Here is a 9,034-nt window from a genome sequence, read left to right as displayed (position 1 = left end):
TCTAACGGTACTTGTGTTTTAAGTTGTTTGTGAAATCGCCACTTTGCTTTCCACAGTAGCTGAACTGAGCCCCCTCCCCGGGCCAGGCGCCGGATGGTGGGCAATGGCACTGGAGAGCGGGCGGGGCCGCAGAGGACAGGGCTCTGCGTCTCCCTCCCTGTGTCCTGTGCTCAGGGCCACCCCGGACTGCGGTGGCGCGGATGCCCGGCCCTGCCTCTCCGGCCATGGGGGAGGGGCAGCCGCGGGAGGGCTAGTGAGGGCGGCACCAGCGGTGACAGCGGCGGTGGCTGCTCGTGCGAGGGCGCGGGGTGTCGCCGAGGGCCAGGCGGGGCTACGGGCAGAAAGAAGCCCAAGCTCCGCGCGGTGGAGACGACAGTGGCAGCGACGGCGCGGGCTGGAGATGGTGGAGTGGAGGGACCCGAGGAGCCCCCGCACAGAGGGGGAGAATGTATTCACCGGGCGATCAAAGATCTATTCCTACATGAGCCCCAACAGATGCTCTGGAATGCGTTCCCCGCTTCCGGAAGAGAACTCAGTTACACATCACCGAGTCAAATGCCAAGGAAACCATTAGCCAGAATCTCCAGGAAACGAGAAGAGAAAGGAAAGGCAATACGGAGCACCAGGAAGTCCGAGGAACAGAAGATCAAACATGCAGGAGAAGTGCCCTGGCACCTTTTCCAAACCAATAATCTGAAGCAGCAGAACCTCCCAAAACTCAAACCTCGTTTTGTGATTCCACCAATGCAGCCATCGCCAAGCAAGCTCCGAAGAAGCCCTTCAAGGGCACACAGCAAACCCCGCCGCCCCCTCTGGAAAAAAGATCAAGGAAAAACGCAGCAGACTCGCAAATTCTCGGGTTTCTACCCTGTCCGAAGCAGCTCCAGGAAGAGCAAAGGTGAGCTGCAGTCCGAAGAAAGGAAAATACCAGATGATTTGATTGAAGATGGGAAGAAAGAAGGAATGAAGATTGACCTCATTGATGGCAAAGGCAGGGATGCGATCGCCGTCAACCAATTCTCCCAGAGTGCCTTTGTGGTGAAATAACCACGGGGCCTCATCAAGATCGCGACGCCAAGATGCAGGCGGCTTTGTACGCACAGGACCCTCCGCGACCTGCTACCTCTACTGTTTTCAGTATCTGAGCAAAACCTGCTGGCTGCAACTATAGACACAAATCGCTTAGGAAGACTGATCAATCACAGCAAATGTGGGAATTGCCAAACCAAACTGCAGGACATCGACAGCTACCTCACGGTCATCCTCAAGGCCTCCGGAGACAGTGAGGCCTGAGAGGTGCTCGTATATAACTGTGGGGACTGCAGCAAGGCTCTCTGGAAGCTGACCGGTGCCTGAAGCATTAACCCTGGCCGGGAGCCCTCCCTGCCCCACCTTCCCTTCTTCAAAGGACAAAGTACCCTCAAAGGGAATCCATGTTTTTTTACACACTTAATCTTAGCAGATTACTTCAGATGCTTTTAAAAAGTATATTAAGATGCCTTTTCACTGTGGTATTTAAATATATATTACAGGTTTCCAAGGTGGACTTGAAGAGATGACCTTATATTACCAAAACTTTTCTCTTCTAGTTGTTTTTGGATTTGTTTTGCATGAAGTCAAACGTTTGTGCTTCCCGGCACGCAGTCAAAGACACAGCACAAGTTTTAGAAGAAAGTCAAACATGAATATGAACTCCTTTCTCCAGTGAAAGAACCAAGGCTGTCCCCCCACACCCCAACCTCCAGGGACAGGGTATGAGGAAGATGCTGCCTCTCAATTGCCTGGACTGGATGTTTCCAGGCCCATGTTCTTCTAACGTTTGAACAGGCACTCATTGAAGCATTTGAATATGTTTTTAAAAGGTTTCACAGTAAGCCAAGCTTCCCCTCTGGCTTTCTCAAAAGGTTACTGAGCCTGTGACCCTGAGCACAGGCTGGGCATAGATTTACTCTTCCAAGCTGCCACTTTTCTGAACATCTTGAAGCATCAGGGTGCATAATGAAACTAGTCGTGGGCAGGGAGACTGTTGCTTACCTTCCCTGCTGCGACAGGGTTTCCTGAAACTGGGTTAATTCTTTATAGAAATGCAAATAGTAAGTTTATTTTAATAAAATAAAAAACAGAAAACGGCTTATAGATGTTTTCAAGTGAGTGAAGTGGCTGTGGGTTTTGAGAGCTTTCTTTTTTGCTATAGATTTTTATATATGGTATAAAGAAGGGATCCAGTTTCAATCTTATGTATATGACTAGGCAGTTTTCCCAGTTCCATTATTGAATTGGGAGCTTTCTCCTGAATTACTTACTTTTGTTGAATTTGTCAAAGATCAAATTGTTGTAGGTTTGTGGCTTTATTCCCGGGCCCTCTATTCTGGTCCGTTGGTCTATGGGTCTGTTTTTGTATCATACTCTTTTGGTTACCATACCATATATAGTTGGAAGTTGTGTAACATGATGCTTCTAGCTTTGTTCTTTTTGCTTGGAATTGCCTTGGCTATTTGGGCTCTGTTTTGATTCCATACAAGTTGTAAAATAGCATTTCTTCTAACTCTGTGAAGAATATCATTGGTAGTTTGACAGGAATAGCTTTAAATCTGTAAATTGCTTTGGGCAGTATGGCCATTTAAAATATTGATACTTTCTGTTTATGATGATAGAATATTTTTTCATTTGTTTTTGTCGTATCTGATTTCTTTGAGCAGTGTTTTGTAATTCTCATTTTAGAGACCTTTCACCACCTCGGTATACTGTATTTTTCAGTATTTTTTTGTGGCTATTGTGAATAAGACTGCAATCTTGATTTGGCTCGCAGCTTGGATTTTGTTTGTGTGTAAGAATGCTACTGATTTTTGCACAATGATTTTGTATCCTGAAACTTTGCTCAAGTTGTTTATCTTAGGAGCTTTGAGGCAGAGACTATGGGGTTTTCTAGGTACAGAATCATATTGCCTCCAAACAGAGATAGTTTGATTGCCTCTATTTCCATTTGGTGCCTTTTATTTTCATCTCTTTCCTGATTTTTCTGGTTAGGATGTTCAGTACTCATTCAGTATGTTGAATAGGAATGGTTAGCATTCTTGTTTTTTTCTGGTTCTCAAGTAAAATGCTTCCAGCTTTTGTCCATTCAGTAGGATGTTGTCTGTGATTTTGTCATTGATGGCTCTTATTAAGTTATGTTTCTTCAATGCCTAGTTTGTTGAGGATTTTTAATGTGAAGGAATGTTGAATTTTATGAAAACCTTTTACTTGTGGCTGGATCATATATGACAGTCAAAATTTCAACAGTCAACTGCATTCATGAGAGACTCAGGACCTCAGTGAGCATTGTCCATCTGTGAGGGTGACCAACTTAGCTTTTGACTGGATGTACATACGAGTCACAATTTAAATTGTATGCCAAGCCTTGTTTTGACATATTCTGTACCACCTGAGGGAATTATACCATATACTAGAGTTTCATAGTCCTCTGAGACTTCTGTGCAGGCAGGAAACCCAGGACATTACCCATTGTCCCAAGCCTAGCTATGGTCAATATCGTCTTTTGGCTTGGTCTGGGTACAATAGTCAACACTGTGCTTGTGACATGGATCCAGAAATTAGTCAACATCCAGTCTATTGCCAGATCCACATATGACAGTCACAATTCCAACTGTGGACTGCACTCATGTGTGAAGGTGACAATCCTAATTGTTGGCTATATGTGCCTATGAGAGTCACACTCTCGCTTGTCTGCTGGGGCCTGCTGTCACTCTTTATACAACCCAAGGGCTTTATAAAATACATGTGAGTGCTATCATCTTCTGTGACCTTTTTTAAATTAGGAGACCAAGGACCTTACTTGTTGCACTAAGTCTACCTGTGAAAGTAAAAATTTATCCTATTGGCTAATTCCATGTAAGAAAGTCGTTATTATGACTGTCGCATGGGCCTAGGTATAGGTCACAATCCCACCTGTGGGCAGGACCAGGGAGGAAAGTCACAACACCTGAATACTGGGCCAGGGAAATGTCAATATTTCTGTGAACAGGGCTCATGCAGGAAAGTCACATCACCTTTGTCTAGGGTCAGTAATATGTCACAATTAGGAAAGAAGGAAGGAAAGAAGGAAGGAAGGAAGGGAGGGAGGGAGGAAGGAAGGAAGGAAAGGAAAAAGAGCAGTTTCTAAGATGTTTATCGGGAATATACATTAAAACATATAAGCTACAGATGGGCTACATATTGTTCTTTGTATTAGAGATTCCAGGAACCTGAAGATAATGCATGAGACCGCTAGTCAGGAACAAAATGTCTTTAAATTAGGAATGGGCAAGGGTCATGGCTGAAGCCTCATACTCATGCTCTCAGGGCCTGATAAGCTTTGCAGACCTCACAGAGCTCAGACTGCTCTGAGCTTTTCTTCTTTTCTTACCCTTGTGCTCAGAACACAGGAACACTTAACCAGAAGCAAGTTCAAACAAGAAACTTGCTGCACCACAAGGAAAATAGCCTGGCAGTGCCCTCCAGGAAGCTGACCATCACCCTTCTTCCCCACCTTGACCTCAGTTTCCAATACCACATACTGTAGAACACAAGACCAGCAAAACCACTCAACAAACTGTGGAGACAGAAGCCACAGAGGGCTCTGGCACCACTGCAGGACCCCTTGGACCACCCTAGGATTCACTCACAGCTGTTCTCAGCATTCAGGGACTGTTTTTTCCCATCTTCACACACCACCAAAGAATTTTAAACAGTGACAGGGTAGACTAGCTGAAACCTGGAGCTTAGGACAGCTCAGCACTGTAGTCCCTGGCACACATCTGCCCACCTGCCACGCAAATGAAGACTCTATTGTCAAGAAATCAGAGTCGCTGCAATGGTGGCCCATCAACCTACAGTGCAGTAGCAAGTAGCTAATGAGGACTCAGCTCAGACCCCTTTCATTACCAAGTGATCAGTTTAAACTTCACAGGATAAAATAAGATATTTTTATTAGCAATTAATATGGATTAATAGAAAACAAACACAGAAATAACTAACTACATTTTTCAGAATAGCCCATCCTAATTGTTTCATATCCCTTCTACTATAATTCAAATAGGCTTTATCCTACAATTTTGCAGTGGATGTTACAATAAAATCATATTTGTTAAATATGTGAAGATAAGCTCATCATGGGGTTCTTCACTCAGTGTGATAACTTAGAGAACACAGAGTTGCAGAGAAAAAAAGCAGATGTTTTTGAAAGAATTATGAGGGACACATTTTTATGGATTGAAACGTATATTCTTACATCAGGAAAGTGTGCATCTTATTTTGGACTTTGGTTCATAGTAGGTGCTACTGTACATCTGCTGATGCTGCTGAACTGATTCTCCACCCTACAGGTGCAGTGGCCATAACCTGAGGTTACCACACTCTCCGTGACTAGGCTCCACTGCTCACCGTATAGCAGTGAGAAGATGTCAGGTGAGAGAACTGGACCACAGGCCCTGCCCTGCAGCCCCCAGGTTCCACCCCCACCTCCAGGCACACCTTGTTGCCCTGATGTGGTGCACTCTGAGGAAGTCTTGTAGCTCTTCCTCCCAGAGATGGAAGAAGTGGGGTTGCTGATGGCCAGGCAGCAAAAAGCAAATGGACTGGGTGGCTGGCATGGCAGGCAACTTCCTGTCCATTAATTGGGCTGAGTCCAGTAGGGGCACTTCTGGCAAAGCTGCACAGGAAGGCCATGGCAGAGATGGGGAGCAGAGGCCCATCTGACCCAATGCCCTTCCAAGGCTGCCCCTGCCTACCATCCAGCCTCAGTTTACCCTACTATGTAGGGAGAATGTTGGCCTTTCAAGTATCTCTGGACTTGACAAGGCTCCCAGGAGCCTCAACACAAAGTCCCCCAACCCTAACCCTCAGAGCTGGGTTATCTTCTCTCCTCCGCCTCTTCTTCCTCCAAATGACTGCTTCTGCTGAGGCCCAGGGTGCTCCAGGTGGGCCTGGAAGCCTTCAGGGCAAAAGGACATTGTAGGGAGAGCCCCCACCTACTCAGGGAGGCACACTGTGGCAGGCCCACCAAGTGGGAGACCCAGAACTCATCAGGCAGCCCAGCTGCATGAATGAGCCAGGAGAGGCCTTGAAAGCAGTTACCCAGGAGACACTCCCAGACACCTGCAGAACCAGGAGCCTCAGAGGCAGCCAAGTGGCATCAGTCCACACTGGAACTCGAGTCCCTGCACCACCTTCTACAGAGCTCCAGGCCCTGGCAGACACCGGGTGAGGATAGTACCTGAAGCCCTACCTCCTCCTCTTCCTGAAATCCAGGGCTGCCTCCACCCCCACCCTCACAGCCCAACTATTTTCCTCCCTAGGGATTAAGGTGGGACCCACCTTCCTGTTTTGTCTCATGGGGAGGCTGGAGTGCCATGCCCCAGGATGGAGGCATTAGGGCCCCAGGACAGGGGAGAGGTGGCCTCCTCCCGACAATGACCTCATGCCATCCACCCTCAGAGATATGCCCACCTTTAAGAGGGGGCTGCCAAGGCACAGGTGCATATAATGTGGACAGACACTAGGAAGAGGCACTTTCCAGAGCTCTGATCTACCCTCTCAGGACTCCCAGGCTGGAGGTTGGAGGTCCTTGAGGTGACGGAGAGAGCCCAGCAGGCTCTGGCAGGGGTGTTTCTCAGGACTGGAAGACCACGGTGACTCAATGCCACCCACTGCCAGACACTGCCTTCTGACAGGGGCCCTCCAGTGACCCGCACAACCGGAGTCCACCAGGACAGAAACACCTAACACCTGCCCGGGATGGCCGCGTGGGCAGGGGCAAGCAGGAACTCAGGGCAATGGCACCAGGGTGTGTGGTGGGGTCAGGAGCTGAGCAGGCAGCTGAACTGGATAAATGTTTATCCTAACCCAGATCTGATCCTCTCCTGGGATCGGCTTCTCCTGGGATCTGCCACCCGGGGTTTCCCCCCAGATCTGTCTCTTTGGCTGGTTCCTCTCACCTGCTTGCCTGCTGCACCCCAGAGGGCCCAGGCCATACACCATCTGTCCCCAAGATGTAACTGTCCCCACACATCTGTCCCACAAGGACCCTCAACAGCACTTCCTTCTCTCTTAGCATTTCCAGTATCAGAACTCCACATTCCAGCTGTCTCCACCATGGCTAGGCAAAGTCCACCTGCGACTGTTCCAAGCCAAAATGACTCGGCATGGTTCCCCTGAGTGCGCTCTCACACCCACAGCCCATTTGCTGAGAAGTGCTACAGCCCCCACAGCCACTCTCCCCTCCTGCTGGGCTGTGACAATTGCCTCCTGCTTCCCTTAACCATTCACTCTAGCCACCCCATAGCAGCCACCTGAGCTCCCACGCCTGATTGTACTCACCCTGTGGTGGCCCACCTCACCCGGAACCAACACCGAAGTCCCCACAGGCCAGCACTGGCCTCCTCACCACTCTTGGAAGCTTCGGAGCCCTGTGCCTCAGTCTCTTCATCTGCAGCATGGGAGTCCCCTGCCACCCACGCCCAGCCTGCCTTCCAGAGCCCAGGGCCAGGCATCAGAGCCATCCCAGTAGCCCAGGCCCTCCTTCACCCTGAGGAGACCCCTACCCTTGGTGTGACCCCAGGAAGGTTTTCCCCCAGTCCTCAGTCTCTTATTGGCCTGTTGGGAGCAGGGCTTGGTGGGTGGAAGGCAGGTGGGTGGAAGGCAGGCCCTACCCCAGCCAGCCTGTGTGCCTGAAATGTAGCCTCACTGTGGTCTCTTATCTTCCTCATCTCCCGGGGATGCTGCATCTGCAATGCAGGAGACGGTGTGAGTGGCTGGTGGCCTCATGACGGCCCATGTCCAGGCGCCTGCTGCTTCTCAGTTAGGGGACAGAGTCTTTCTCTCCTAGGGCTCAGTCTCTGACCTGCCCCAGGAGGAATCCAGGTGCCCCTCACTCAGGCAGTACCTCCTGTGAGTACCCTCCTTTCTACCAATTATTAGAGAAACTTTGGGGTGGGGGTGCTACAGCCACACCTCTTGAGACCCCCTGGCCACCCCTCGGAGTGCTGGGCCAGGCAGCCACTCCGTCCACAAGCAGATGCTGGCAGCACCCTAGGACCACCCCTCCCAGCTGACCTCCATTCAGGTGGTCGGTGGCCAGCCCCTTCCTCCTCTCAGCCAGAATCTTCTTTTCCCACTCGCTCTGCCTCTTTCCACTTTTTCTGTCTGAAGAAGTGGCAAGTTGGAGGAATTAACTAGAATGACCCATATTCCTCCCCAGACTCCCTGTCGGGGGTGGGGTGGAGCGAGGCCTGCAGAAAGCCTAGCTTCTTATGCTCTTGTTGCTGCAACACCTTGCACTGTCAACTACCTGGATTCCCTGGGGAATCTCAGGCAAGGGCACGGAGAGTCCCAGCAGCCCCACCTTTCTTTGCCTAAACAGTCCATTCTACCTCTCCCCAGTCTCGCTCTCCTCACCCAGCCCAATCTCTACACTCCTACCCTCCAGCAAAGTGCCTTCCCCTCCCAAGGGCTTTTCCAAAACTATGGGGAGGAAGAAGGTTTGAGGTTCTGTTGCCCACCTGGGCCTGATAAGCCAGGAAACCATGAGAGCCCCAGAAAGAAAGACCAAGACTACAAAAGAGACACAGAGAGAAGGCAGAGAACACAAAGGCAAAGAGAGACAGAACAAAAAAGAAGATAATTCAGACACTTTTTCTTGGCGGCTTGGTTAACTAGGACTTGAGTGTGGTAGTTAGGGTTGGGACTATTTTGATAGCTGGGTGATGCCAAGGCTTGGTTAGTACAGTAACCATAGGGGCAGAGGCAGGGACACTAGTCTTGCTCTAAGCCAGCAACTTTGGAAATCTAAGAAAATGTTTTGTTGCTTTCACTAAATAGAGAAAATGAATTTTATATAAACCCTTCTACCTTGAGAATGGAGGATCTAGGAGGAGTGGGGGACAAAAATCAGGATTGAGAGTGAGTTCCCAGGGACAAACAACCTCACAGCTGTGTAGCACATAGACATGATCCATCTTAGCTCATTTGAGCTTCTTAAAGCAGCAGGGAAGGCAAT

At 49.2% G+C, this 9,034-nt stretch overlaps 1 pseudogene; it reads left to right on the top strand.

Moving 5' to 3' along the window:
• The first annotated feature begins 376 nt into the window (after window positions 1-376).
• On the top strand, window positions 377-1,364 carry LOC103231573 (N-lysine methyltransferase KMT5A pseudogene; annotated as a pseudogene).
• The last annotated feature ends 7,670 nt before the right edge of the window (window positions 1,365-9,034 follow it).

The sequence above is a fragment of the Chlorocebus sabaeus genome, chromosome 5, assembly GCF_047675955.1.
Source record: "Chlorocebus sabaeus isolate Y175 chromosome 5, mChlSab1.0.hap1, whole genome shotgun sequence".
In the NCBI taxonomy this organism is placed as follows: Eukaryota; Metazoa; Chordata; class Mammalia; order Primates; family Cercopithecidae; genus Chlorocebus; species Chlorocebus sabaeus.
This window is presented reverse-complemented; position numbering and strand designations above follow the sequence as displayed.